This window comes from Trachypithecus francoisi, unplaced genomic scaffold (assembly GCF_009764315.1).
Source record: "Trachypithecus francoisi isolate TF-2019V2 unplaced genomic scaffold, Tfra_2.0 Lachesis_group0, whole genome shotgun sequence".
NCBI classification, from domain to species: Eukaryota; Metazoa; Chordata; class Mammalia; order Primates; family Cercopithecidae; genus Trachypithecus; species Trachypithecus francoisi.
Genome location: NW_022681453.1, coordinates 12,636,392 through 12,648,950, shown reverse-complemented (window position 1 = coordinate 12,648,950; position 12,559 = coordinate 12,636,392). Strand labels below are relative to the sequence as shown.

The following is a 12,559-nucleotide window of genomic DNA, read 5'->3' as shown; positions in this document are numbered from 1 at the left end:
ATGTGGGGGATCCGAAATGTCATGCTCAGGACTTCATAATTTAGTGTGCCGTAAAGTTTTTCAGCTTTGTAGTAAAGTAATTGAAAAAGTGCATTGAAAAAATGTAATCTTATGGGAAAACATCGAATGCAGACACGCCTTTTTCTGTTTCTTTATGTGAAGCATTCAGTTCTACCAGCTTGTTGATTTAGAGTAGTGGAGAAAGGGGGCAGAAATTATATAATTAAGTTGTGATTTAAGTCACTGCATTATAAAATAATGCCTTTTTGTTAAACCTCTTGCAATGAGTGACAGGACATGGGACGTCATTGGCAGTTGTGCACTTGCCTTCATCTGATAATTACAATGGAGAAACAAATGCCTGGTACAATATCACCCCCTTCTGGTAGATTGAAAGAAGTAACAGTATTTATTTATTTATTTATTTATTTATTTATGAGACGGAGTCTCGCTTTGTCGCCCAGGCTGGAGTGCAGTGGCTCTATCTCAGCTCACTGCAAGCTCCGCCTCCCGGGTTCACGCCATTCTCCTGCCTCAGCCTCCGGAGTAGCTGGGACTACAGGCGCCCGCCACCACGCCCGGCTAATTTTTTGTATTTTTTAGTAGAGACAGGGTTTCATGGTGTTAGCCAGGATGGTCTCGATCTCCTGACCTTGTGATCCGCCCGCCTCGGCCTCCCAAAGTGCTGGGATTACAGGCGTGAGCCACCGCGCCCGGCAGAAGTAACAGTTGTTAAAAAATTAATAGGTGCCTATATTTTATAGGCAGTTCACAAAACCTCACTTTGGTATGAATACTAACATTGAGTCATGGTTGATTGTCTAATCCCAATTAGTTGAAGTGTGCAAACAGATTTTCTGTATTGCTAGCAATAGATTGGGTTTAATTCTTGAAAATCAGAAGAACTGAATCTCGGTTGATAATAGCAAAGAATCAGAATTTAGAACTTTGTTACAAAAACAAAAACTTTTGTGTGTGTATTTTCTCTCTTCAGTAGGTTTTTTGGAAAGATGCTGAGGAAGCAGAGGAAAGCATTTTCTTTTTCACCTTCAGGTCTTACAAATGTGTCATCTCTCATTATCTTCCTTTTGTTCCCATTTGCTTGCAAGACTCACCGCATCTTTGGACATGTCCCTAATACCTCAGTGTTGTCATTATTCTTCTGATGTGGCCTGTGTTTCTGTATCGTGCCTAGCCATCCTTGTTGGCTTCGTTTTGTACCCATGGTGTTCACTACCATAGTAGGTAAGCAGAAGTATTTGTTAATTGAATATCTGTAACCAGGATGTGGGGAAGACAGAATATTCCCCAACTCTGTGCTCTGGTTCTGCAAGTAAAGATAAACGAGATAATGGAAATTATCTGAGAACAATGACTCTGAATATTTTAAATAATCTTATTCCAAGTGTGTTAAATCATCTAATCACTTGTAGTTGTGCACTTTTGAATACCTTTTGTGGGTTTTTTTTTGTGTCTGAATCCCTGACCTGCATAACGATTCAACTTAGAACAGGTAACTAAGAGGATGACATGCTGCTTTATCAGACAGTTTATTTACTTAGCACCCTAACTGCTCAGCTTTTTAATACCGTGATAGGACAAGTTAGGAAAACAAGACCTTGGAAATTCCCCGAGTAAGCTGGAATGAAACTTAAGGAATGTAGGAACATACTTCGTTTTTGTCAGATAAACTTTCCCACAGCTGTTCTGATAAACATTGCTGCTTGTTCATCCTGCCACTATGTGTGGGAGGAGCATGGCCTCGGCAAGCTTAAGGAAAGATTTGTGGTATTGACTTTTCAGGGAACTTGACTGAGGGTTAATTGAAGTCAAAGGAAGTGCAGTGGGTGATCACATGTACAGTTTTGTTTGGTTTTTTTCTACCCAAAGAATAAGCCACACCTGAAATTATGTAGAGTAGTCATCGCTGGCCAGCAAATGATTTTAGCTAAGCACACTTATTTTTAGTTCTGGGTTGTGGGAGGGTTGTGTGGTTATCATGGTAATTGAATTTCCTTGGTGGCCTGACTAGAACTGTGGTTTTAGGCAATTAATGCTGTAGAGAGCTGAATATCTTTATAATTAATAATTCGAGCACAACAGTTATTCTTATGATGTTATATATGGACCAGTTAGTTTAATCAGAATGAAGAATCAGTGAGGCCTTTTTTTTTTTTTTTTTTTGAGACAGTTTTCGCTCTTGTTGCCCAGGCTGGAATGCAATGGCGTGATCTCGGCTCACTGCAACCTCCGCCTCCCGGATTCAAGTGATTCTCCTGCCTCAGCCTCCCGAGTAGCTGGGATTACAGGCATGTGCCACTACGCCTGGCTAATTTTGTATTTTGGTAGTGACAGGGTTTCTCCGTGTTGGTCAGGCTGGTCTCAAACTCCTGACCTCCGGTGATTCGCTCACCTTGGCCTCCCAAAGCTCTGGAATTACAAGCGCAAGCCACTGTACCCATCCCAAATTTTTATATTTAATATTTGAATGAGTCATTTAAGGAACAGCTATGCTAGTTCACTTGTCTGATTCTCAGTGGTCATGAGGTAATGCTGTGGTCTGAATGTTTGTGTCCCTCCAATATTTATGTGTTGATAAAAAGAAATGAATTAATGGCATTTGCAGTAACCTGGATGGAGTTAGAGATCATTATTCTAAATGAAGTAACTCAGGAATGGAAAACTAAGCATCATATGTCCTCACTTATAAGTGGGAGCTTACCTATGAGGATACAAAGGCATAAGAATAATACAGTGGACTTTGGGAACTCAGGGGGAAGGATGGGAGGGAGCGAGGGATAAAAGACTACACATTGGGTACACTGTACACTGCTCAGGTGATGGGTGCACCAGAATCTCAAAAATCACCACTAAAGAACTTCTCCATGTAACCAAGCACCTATTGAAATAAAAATAATAAAAAACATGTTGAAATCTAATTCCCAATGTGTTAGTATTAAGAGGTGGGGCCTTTGGGAGGTGACTAGGCCATGAGGGTAGAGCCCTTGTGAATGGGATCAGTGGTTGTATAAAAGAAGCCCTTTGACCTTCCACCATGTAAGGACACAGGGCACCATCCATAAGGAATAAGTCCTCACCTCACACAGAATCCTTTGGCTCCTCGATCTTAGACTTACCAGCTTTCAGGACTGTGAGCAAGACATTTCTGCTGTTTATAAATTACCCAGTTTCAAGTATTTTGTTACAGCAGCAGGAATGAACTAAGAGAGGTGACCTGTATGACGGTGTGTGGTTACACTTTTGTGACTTAATTATGATAGGAGGATTTATTCAGAGCCCACCTTCTACGTGATTGGGCTTTGCAATCATCAGTCTCTCTCAGGAGAATCACAGACTTCCTGTGACCCCGCTGTTGTAGTTAGAGTACTCTGTGCCCTCACCTAGCTCTACCTCCTGATCAGCTTTTCATGTAGTTGTGGTCTGCAGGGAGTCCAGTGCCTTGGAAAGGCAAATGTGGTGTCTGTCTCTAAAGGTCTCTTGAAATCAATACTGAACATAAATTTTGTACCTACCAGTCAATAGTATTAGGAAAGATTTGTGATAGTTTTGCTTTGGAGTAGTGAAAAAATATAAATTAGAATTTAGATTATTTATTCCTTCTGCAAGCAAAGGCAATCAAATACTCACCTTGGGTGCACTGTGTTCCTTCTTGTGGTATTAAGCAAAACTTCAAGCAATAGGTGCTAACTCAGAAAACTGTTCTCCATGCTCCTAGAAAGTTTCCATGAGAGATTTTTATTGAATAGCTGCTAATCCAGCATCCAGGGGTTCACAGTTTGTGTTAGCTCCATGGAAGAAGTTTCACAGGAGGGGGAGATTCTCATTGATGAAATGGCTGGATTCATGGAGTTCTTTTTCCTTATCTTAAGCTGCTTGTTTTATTAGGTAATGCTATCCTAACATAGACATATTTTCCTATGTATTGTGAACATAGGCGCATATATTCTTGTTTGCCCACACAGTCCCAGTTGAAACCTGTTGTGCCAGCTCAGTGAGTAACACTTTCACTCTCAAAAGTGTCCTGGTTTTGACAATAAATTACACAAGCCATTCTAATTTATAATTATAAGTGAATAAAATGACTGAAAGTGTATGATTGATTGACTGGCTTAAACTAATGTTCTCTTAGTTAGATATTATCTGTTATACTTATTAAGCAGTCTTTTCAGGCTTTAGTTGAGAGGGCTTCCCAGCTTCAACCCTAGCCTTACAAAGTTACTTCTTCGTCTCTAATTAGGGGCAATGCTAGTACTTCCTTATGGGTTTGTTTTGGAGATTAAATAGGTTAATACAAGTCGGGTGCTGGTATGTAGGGAGTGCTCGATAGACATTAGGTATTTTAATGTTATTAGAAAATAATCATTCAGTGTTAAAAGTTCTAGAAAAGAGTAGGCAAAAGACTGGGAAGGAGCAGAAAAATCAAGGCCTCAAGTAGTATTGCCATCAATGTAAATCATGGCAGTTGGTTTATTTTTCCTGTCTCAGCGTGGCACAAAGTTAAGAGATGGGATCCAGGTGGCATGCAGTGGGATGCCCACCTCCAAAATCCTTTCTTATCCATGAGACCAGACATGCTACCATTGGGGTTGAGCTACAGAGGGTATCAGGCCAGGCGGGGCAGAGACCTGCATTGTCTACTTCTGGGGGCGGAGTGGCAGGATGTGGTAGAAGGTTGTAAATGGGAGTGAAGAAAAGAGGGCACTCAGATTTTCAGTTCAGGGGGCCTGGGTATATGATGGTATTGTTAAATGAGTTCAAGGGTAAGGGACCTCCTTGGAGGGGTGGAGACGGAAAGTGTTGCAGTCCTGGTGACAGCATGGACTTTGTAGTCAAACCCCCGAGCTTCAAAACCTGCCGCCATCACTTCACTTCCTAGCTAGATGTGCCTCAGTTTCTTCATCTGTAATAGGACATCTACTATATAAGGTTCTTGTGGCGATTTAAAGGTTTATTAAAAAGTAAAGCATGTAGGACAGTGACTGATGAGCACTATGTAAGATTTGATCATTATTACTATTTTTAACTTGCCACTTTAGGGATTTCTATGCGAAGTATATCTATATATCTATAGTTATCTTTCAAATAGCATTTGTAGAAAACTTCAAAGCAGACATCTATTGAAGCTTCATAATAAACTTTATAGAAATCATTGCTTTCTTTGTTACCATTTTTTTGTGATTAATAGAACTGGCCAAGAAAAAGTTTACCCTATATTTACCATTTGTTTATTAATACTCTATCCCTTCCCAAATTTGGTTGGTACTTACTGATAACTAGAGGTCTAGGTTTCTGTATTGCTTGAAACCTTGGTCATATTCTTCTCTTTCCACAAATGGCTCAGGAATCCCCATCAGGGTTCTCACTGTCGACATTACTGCCCAGAGAGTATTTGTTGATTTCAGGATATTTTCTTGTTGTCCCTGTGTTCAGTGGCTGGGGCCATGAATGCTTTATAGTATGCAAAGTATGAGGCACAATTCTTACACGGTGAAGAATTGTCCCCTGCTGCTTATGGGAGTGACCCATTAACTTTCCCATGGGTGAAAAGCTTGTTCATCAATATCTGAACCCATAATTTAAGTCTATTTTACATATAAACATATTTTGTCTGGTTTAATGTACACCAGCCTAATTTTTCCAAGTATGTAGCTACTGTCTACTAAGTACTCTATTTGGAATCTTGTCAAGAATTATTTATTTTGGAAATCCACATCACTAATGATAATAATGTAAGTTGTGTTTGGGTCACAAATATTTGTATCTGTTAAATTCACATAATTAAATGGATAGATCCAAGCATTTTACCACTTCATGTTGAATGGATGAATGACATTATTTCAAATAGTTGTGCCTAAGCATTTACATGTTATATTACATGTCATTATATATTTTTCTCTCTATTTTTCCTTTGAATTATGATTATGGTTACATATACACTTATAGGTAGGCAGTCCTTGATTTCACAGTTCTGACATACATTTGAGTTATCATGATTTAGTTAAATAATACCAGTCTCCCTGCAACAGTCCACATTTTAGTTACCACAGTATATTAACTGTAAGTAGTTGCATAAAGTCCAAACTTAATTGCTAGTTCTCCAGTTCACAGATCATCATGTAAATAACATACAGGAGTGGCCAATCATCTCACTTCTTTTTTTTTTTTTTTTTGAGACGGAGTCTCGCTCTGTCGCCCGGGCTGGAGTGCAGTGGCCAGATCTCAGCTCACTGCAAGCTCCGCCTTCCGGGTTCACGACATTCTCCTGCCTCAGCCTTCCGAGTAGCTGGGACTATAGGCGCCCGCCACGTCGCCCGGCTAGTTTTTTGTATTTTTTAGTAGAGACGGGGTTTCACCATATTAGCCAGGATGGTCTCGATCTCCTGACCTCGTGATCCGCCCATCTCGGCCTCCCAAAGTGCTGGGATTACAGGCTTGAGCCACCGTGCCCGGCCATCTCACTTCTTTCAGAGTCTGTTGGTGATTGGTCACTGCACATCTGGTATTCAGTTCATGCACAGGTGGCAGCAAAGTGTATAGTTGTGTTGCCTCCTTGTTTGCCAATAATAAACCTCATGACATTTTACAAAAAGATATTTGAAAGAGAGTGTACCAACAAAAATGAAAGTTCAGGAGAGAAATGAAAAGTGATAATATAGGAAGTGAAATTTGAATCACAGGCATATGGAATTACAAAATAAATAGCTAATCAGGGGAAGATTAAACCTCTATAATATGCTGTTAGATGAACTTAGTAAAGGCAAAGTTGTTAATATCTACAATGAACGGATGAGATATCCCAGAGTAAATGATGCTGACAAGAAACTTCACAATTAAGGAATTTTTGAAATATTTCATGACATGGAAAGCACAAAGGATAAAATGTTGGAAATTGACTCATACTTGCAAAGGAACGTGACAATTCTATGCATAAGGCATAGAAAAAGATACTCACTCTGTATTATAAGTTATATACCGAGAGGAACTCAAGAACTATTCAAAGACGTATGATATAGTTCAGGCTTTTTGAAAAATACGTAGAGGTAATTCATCGTTGGGTAATTGACAGATGGCTTTCTGTGTTTTGAAAGATATTTTGCTTTAGGCTAGCAGTAACCATCTTAAGCATTGGATATAACTTTTTAAGACTGTTTAAAAACTATCATGGGTTAAGGAGCTGATTTACATTCTTTATGCTAAACTTGTTAGCCTCAGTTATACATGCTGTGTGTTTGTCTGCATGTATATTTATGTAAATGTGTCCAGAATGTTGGAAAGCCTTGTATGTAACATTTAAACCTATACCTAGACTTGGAGACTCTGCGAAACCTGGTATCTATGTGTCCAGAATGTTGGAAAGCCTTGTATGTAACATTTAAACCTATACCTAGACTTGGAGACTCTGCGAAACCTGGTATCTATTTGCAGATTCTTGTTCATAGGCTGATTAAATCAGTCAGATGTATGGTTCAATTCTAGGAGTTGCTGGGGAGTCTGCCCCAACTACAACCACTGAATATTCGCAAACATAATTCTTTTTTTTTTTTTTTTTGAGACGGAGTCTTGCTCTGTCGCCCGGGCTGGAGTGCAGTGGCCGGATCTCAGCTCACTGCAAGTTCCGCCTCCCGGGTTTACGCCATTCTCCTGCCTCAGCCTCCCGAGTAGCTGGGACTACAGGCGCCCGCCACTTCGCCCGGCTAGTTTTTTGTGTTTTTAGTAGAGACGGGGTTTCACCATGTTAGCCAGGATGGTCTCGATCTCCTGACCTTGTGATCCGCCCATCTCGGCCTCCCAAAGTGCTGGGATTACAGGCTTGAGCCACCGCGCCCGGCGTTTTTTTTTTTTTTTTTTTTTTTTTTTTTTAAGACAAAGTCTTGCTCTGTTACCTGGGCTGGAGTGCAGTGGTGCAATCTTGGCTCAGTGTAACCTCTGCCTCTCGGGTTTGGGCAATTCTCCTGCTTCAGCCTCCTGAGTAACTGGGATTACAGGTGCACACCACCATGCCTGGCTAATTTTTGTGTTCTTTTAGTAGAGATGGGTTTCATCACGTTGGCCAGGATGGTCTCGAACTCCTGACCTTGTGATCCGCCGGCCTTGGCTTCCCAAAGTGCTGGGATTATAGGCGTGAGCCACCACTTCTGACCGTACTCTAACATGATTCAAAGAGAAGTTGGCCAGTTTACTTTTATTAAGAATGTTTGCCGCCGGGCGCGGTGGCTCAAGCCTGTAATCCCAGCACTTTGGGAGGCCGAGACCGGCGGATCACGAGGTCAAGAGATCGAGACCATCCTGGCTAACATGGTGAAACCCCGTCTCTACTAAAAAATACAAAAAACTAGCCGGGCGAGGTGGCGGGCGCCTGTAGTCCCAGCTACTCGGGAGGCTGAGGCAGGAGAATGGCGTAAACCCGGGAGGCGGAGCTTGCAGTGAGCTGAGATCGGGCCACGGCGCTCCAGCCTGGGCCGCGGCAGAGCGAGACTCCGTCTCAAAAAAAAAAAAAAAAAAAAAAAAAGAATGTTTGCCAAAATTGAAATAAAAGGAATTTCCAATTTAATTCTGTATCTTGAGTTTCCAGCTAAGGAGAAAAGGGGATGATGTGTGTCTCTAAGAGTGACTTTTTTTTTTTTTTAATCATTTTTATAATTTTAGATGATTTCCTTTCATTGTGGCTTATAAGAAAACTTTAAGAGTATTCAAGATGAAAGTTGCATTCAAAATGACTCTTATGAGTTTCTTGATAAATTGATGGAAAATTTTATTTAACACTGATAGTCTTACTCCTCCCTGTTCCATTCTAATGATGATTTTGTGTACTTTTGAAACTATAGGTAAATTATACATTAAAAATTTTTTTCCATAAGTTAATTTAGAAAGAGCAGTCAATATTCGTAACATTTTCCCATTATATTATTATAGCCTTGTTAGTTTGTTTTTACATCTGTAACAAAACTTAACAACATTAATTATTCTCGTCAAGCATTTCCATATTACATCGAACTAGGCACCTGCATGATACACATTTGTATATATTAGCATTAATAAAGATGTTTAAAGAAAAACTGTAGCAAAGTGCTAGACTGTGTTACTGTGAATTCAAATGCTGTAAATATGACAAAAGTTGAATTTTCTTCTCCTGTTTTGTGAGTTTTACCACTAGATGGTGATGGAGGACTGGGGAGCGTGCTGAATTCTGTGTCTACTGTGATACTTGTATTATGTTGAAAATCTTAAAATGCTTGTTCTTAACTATTTAACTTTAGAAGTCATTTAGGAGTATCCAGAGATTCTTTTATTTATCATGCTGAGCACAATATCTTTTTATATGGTATGTGCTTAGTATTTATGGATTTGTTAATTGACTTCTTGTGGTGGTTAGTTTGCGGACAGTCTTTATAAGATTTAAAGCTTTATTTTGTCCTTGTTTTCTTGTTTTTTTTTCTAGTATATCACATTTCCTCATGGTGTTCATGACATTTCTTTATGTTTAAGTTGTATTTATTCTCTTCTTTGCATATATGCACACACACAAACACACAATTTTGACTTGAGTATTTAAATTTTGCATTCCCCTAGGCACCATTCTCTTGAAACTATGATTGAGAAGCAAAATACTATCATACTGTTTCAAATTGAGGATAAAATATTTATGAATGAATATAACAGTAACACACACATTTAAAGATTTTCTACAAGATCAGTTTCTCTGAATGTCAGTTTTATGAAGAATAGAAAATTTCCTTTTGGAAATTCTCTGAATAGGTTTCTTTTCTGCATAAAAGGAAGAATAAATACAGTATTTATTGCTTTCTGGGAGGATTCTGAAATACTGAATGTAATCCAAAAGCCCTAAGTAAGAAATTTTGGATTTCATATTTTAGATTATTCCCAAAAGCCAGTTTTGAAATAGCAATCAAATGTAATTATTTTCTTCAATATTAATAGAGTATTATGTAACTTCTGACACTAGCATCATGTATTATTCCCACTGATGTTATTTAGCTCATGTAAATGATTCATTTTTCATTGACCTGGATAAATACTTTTCATTCCACAGCATGGGAATTGGTATGAAATATAAGCAGTGTGATATTGATGGTTTTTGTCATATGACTTTTTGTGGCTCAAGCCTGTAATCCCAGCACTTTGGGAGGCCGAGACGGGCGGATCACGAGGTCAGGAGATCGAGACCATCCTGGCTAACATGGTGAAACCCTGTCTCTACTAAAAATACAAAAAACTAGCCGGGCGAGATGGCGGGCGCCTGTAGTCCCAGCTACTGGGGAGGCTGAGGCAGGAGAATGGTGTGAACCCAGGAGGCGGAGCTTGCAGTGAGCCGAGATTGCGCCACTGCACTCCAGCCTGGGCGACAGAGCGAGGCTCCGCCTCAAAAAAAAAAAAAAAAAAAAAAAGTTCTCTGTTTTTAGCCCATGTTTGAAGATATTCCATTGATTTAATAATATCACATAGGAGAAATAAAGCTACTATCACATTAAACGTGCCCAGTAGCTATATAGCAGTCTAATTTTAGAAATATTAAGGTGGGATTTAAATGTTTTAAAGACCTGTTAGAATTGAAGCCTAAATGAAAGGATTAAATGAGATATGGGATAGAGAAGTACTTGCTAAATTCCAAAGTGCTTAATGGAGCCCGTTGATGCTGTTAAAGAGGTCATACATTTAATAGCATATATAAACAGGAAAGTAGAGAATATCATTTTTGAGATTATTGACTGGGAGCGCTGTGGTGTGGTAGAAACAGAGGATGAAGAGGATAGGACATGTTGTACTGAAGGTATTTTCCCAGCCACAATATTGCAATATTGCTCCTTTTTTTTTTGATGGAGTTTTGCTCTTTTGTCCAGACTGGAGTGCAGTGGCGTGATCTTGGCTCACTGCAACCTCCGTCTCCAGAGTTCAAGAGATTCTCCTGCCTCAGCCTTCCGAGTAGCTGGGATTACAGGTGTGTGTCACCATGCCCAGCTAATTTTTGTATTTTTAGTAGAGACACGGTTTCACCATGTTGGCCAGGCTGGTCTCGAGCTCCTGACCTCAGGTGATTCCCCCATCTTGGCCTCCCTAAGTGCTGGGATTACAGGTGTGAGTCACTGCACATGGCTTACTCCCCCCATCTTTGTTTTTTTGAGATGGATTTTTGCTCTTTTTGCCCAGGCTGGAGTACAATGGCACGATCTCGGCTCACTGCAACCTCCGCCTCCTGGGTTCAAGCGATTCTCCTACCTCAGCCTCCTGAGTAGCTGGGATTATAGGCATGCACCACCACGTCCGGCTAATTTTGTATTTTTAGTGGAGATGGGGTTTCTCCATGTTGGTCAGACTGGTCTGCTCCTCCTTTATATATATATATATATATATATAGGGAAGCTGTAATTTACCCATGGCTTTCTGGGGAACGTGCAGAAAAGAATTGGCCTTTCAAACTACCTTTTCTTAATTAGCTGATCTAAAATATGACTATCTTAATCTAGCTAGTGACACACAGTTGGGGGCAGGGATAGCTATGCAAATGACCAACTGAGTTATGTGTAAATTCATGCACTTCAGTGTCCATTACATTTATAGAATTGGAATCTTGATGGATAGATATTTTGATAGAAGTCCTCAGATAATACTTTTAACCCCTTTGCAACTAACTTCTCTGCCAAACCTGACTGACTTAAAGTAAGACACTAGACACTTAGAGTAAGATTCTTTGTAGTCCCTGAATTCTTTTCCTGTACCTAACAATGATAGTCATTGTTGAGCTAAGTTATTCTTGTACTCTCATTTTTGCTTCTTAGATCTTTGCAGTTTACAAGACTCTAAGGATTGTACTGTGTTATTTGTGTGTGTTTGACTGTTAACCATAACGTCTTCTTTTAGTCAGCAAACATGCCTTCGCTCCTCCTCTGTTAATGCATCCCCCACCAGCCATTTACGTTGCTGGAGGACAGTCTCTTAACCAGACGAATGAAAGGTAGTGTCACAGGAGCATCACAGGAGTTGGGGGGAGGCATGAAGCAGGGAGAGGAGGCAGAAGCATTTCTGCAGCTCATTCCTACTTGCTTTTGGAGCCCTGAAGGTGGGCTCTGACCTGGACACAGAGGGTCCTAAAAATGAAGCCCTTAAACATGCACACACGCGCGCACGCACACACACACAGACACACCCCCCCACACACACCCCTACCTGCATTTCTATAGTGCTGAGTAAAGGAAAAAAATAATTTAAAAAAATCCCCACACACAGAGAATGAGGAGATGATTGCCAAAGATCTTAGTTTATAGATGGAAAGTAGTATGTTCTTTTCCTATCCTTGAACTTCAAGGATAGATATAATTCTCTTTTTTATAATTTTTGCTCTCTGCAAAAGTGGCTTCAGAGCAGCAGCAGCTTTTACTGGAGGATGGCCACAGTGCAGGGACATTGCTGTGGCTCATTCTGCCCTTTCACTCTGCTCCTCAGACTTCCGGCCATTAACCCTGCCATTCAGCCATGTGCTACCTCTCGTTTATCTCTTTTTGCTGTGCCTTAATGTTTTCCT

The 12,559-nt window shown here is 40.1% G+C and overlaps 1 protein-coding gene across 1 annotated transcript in view; it reads left to right on the top strand.

Moving 5' to 3' along the window:
• The window catches only part of MED12L (mediator complex subunit 12L), a 357,853-nt gene that overhangs the window by 201,873 nt on the left and 143,421 nt on the right, over positions 1-12,559 (top strand). The gene's annotated exons all lie outside the window — the stretch shown is intronic.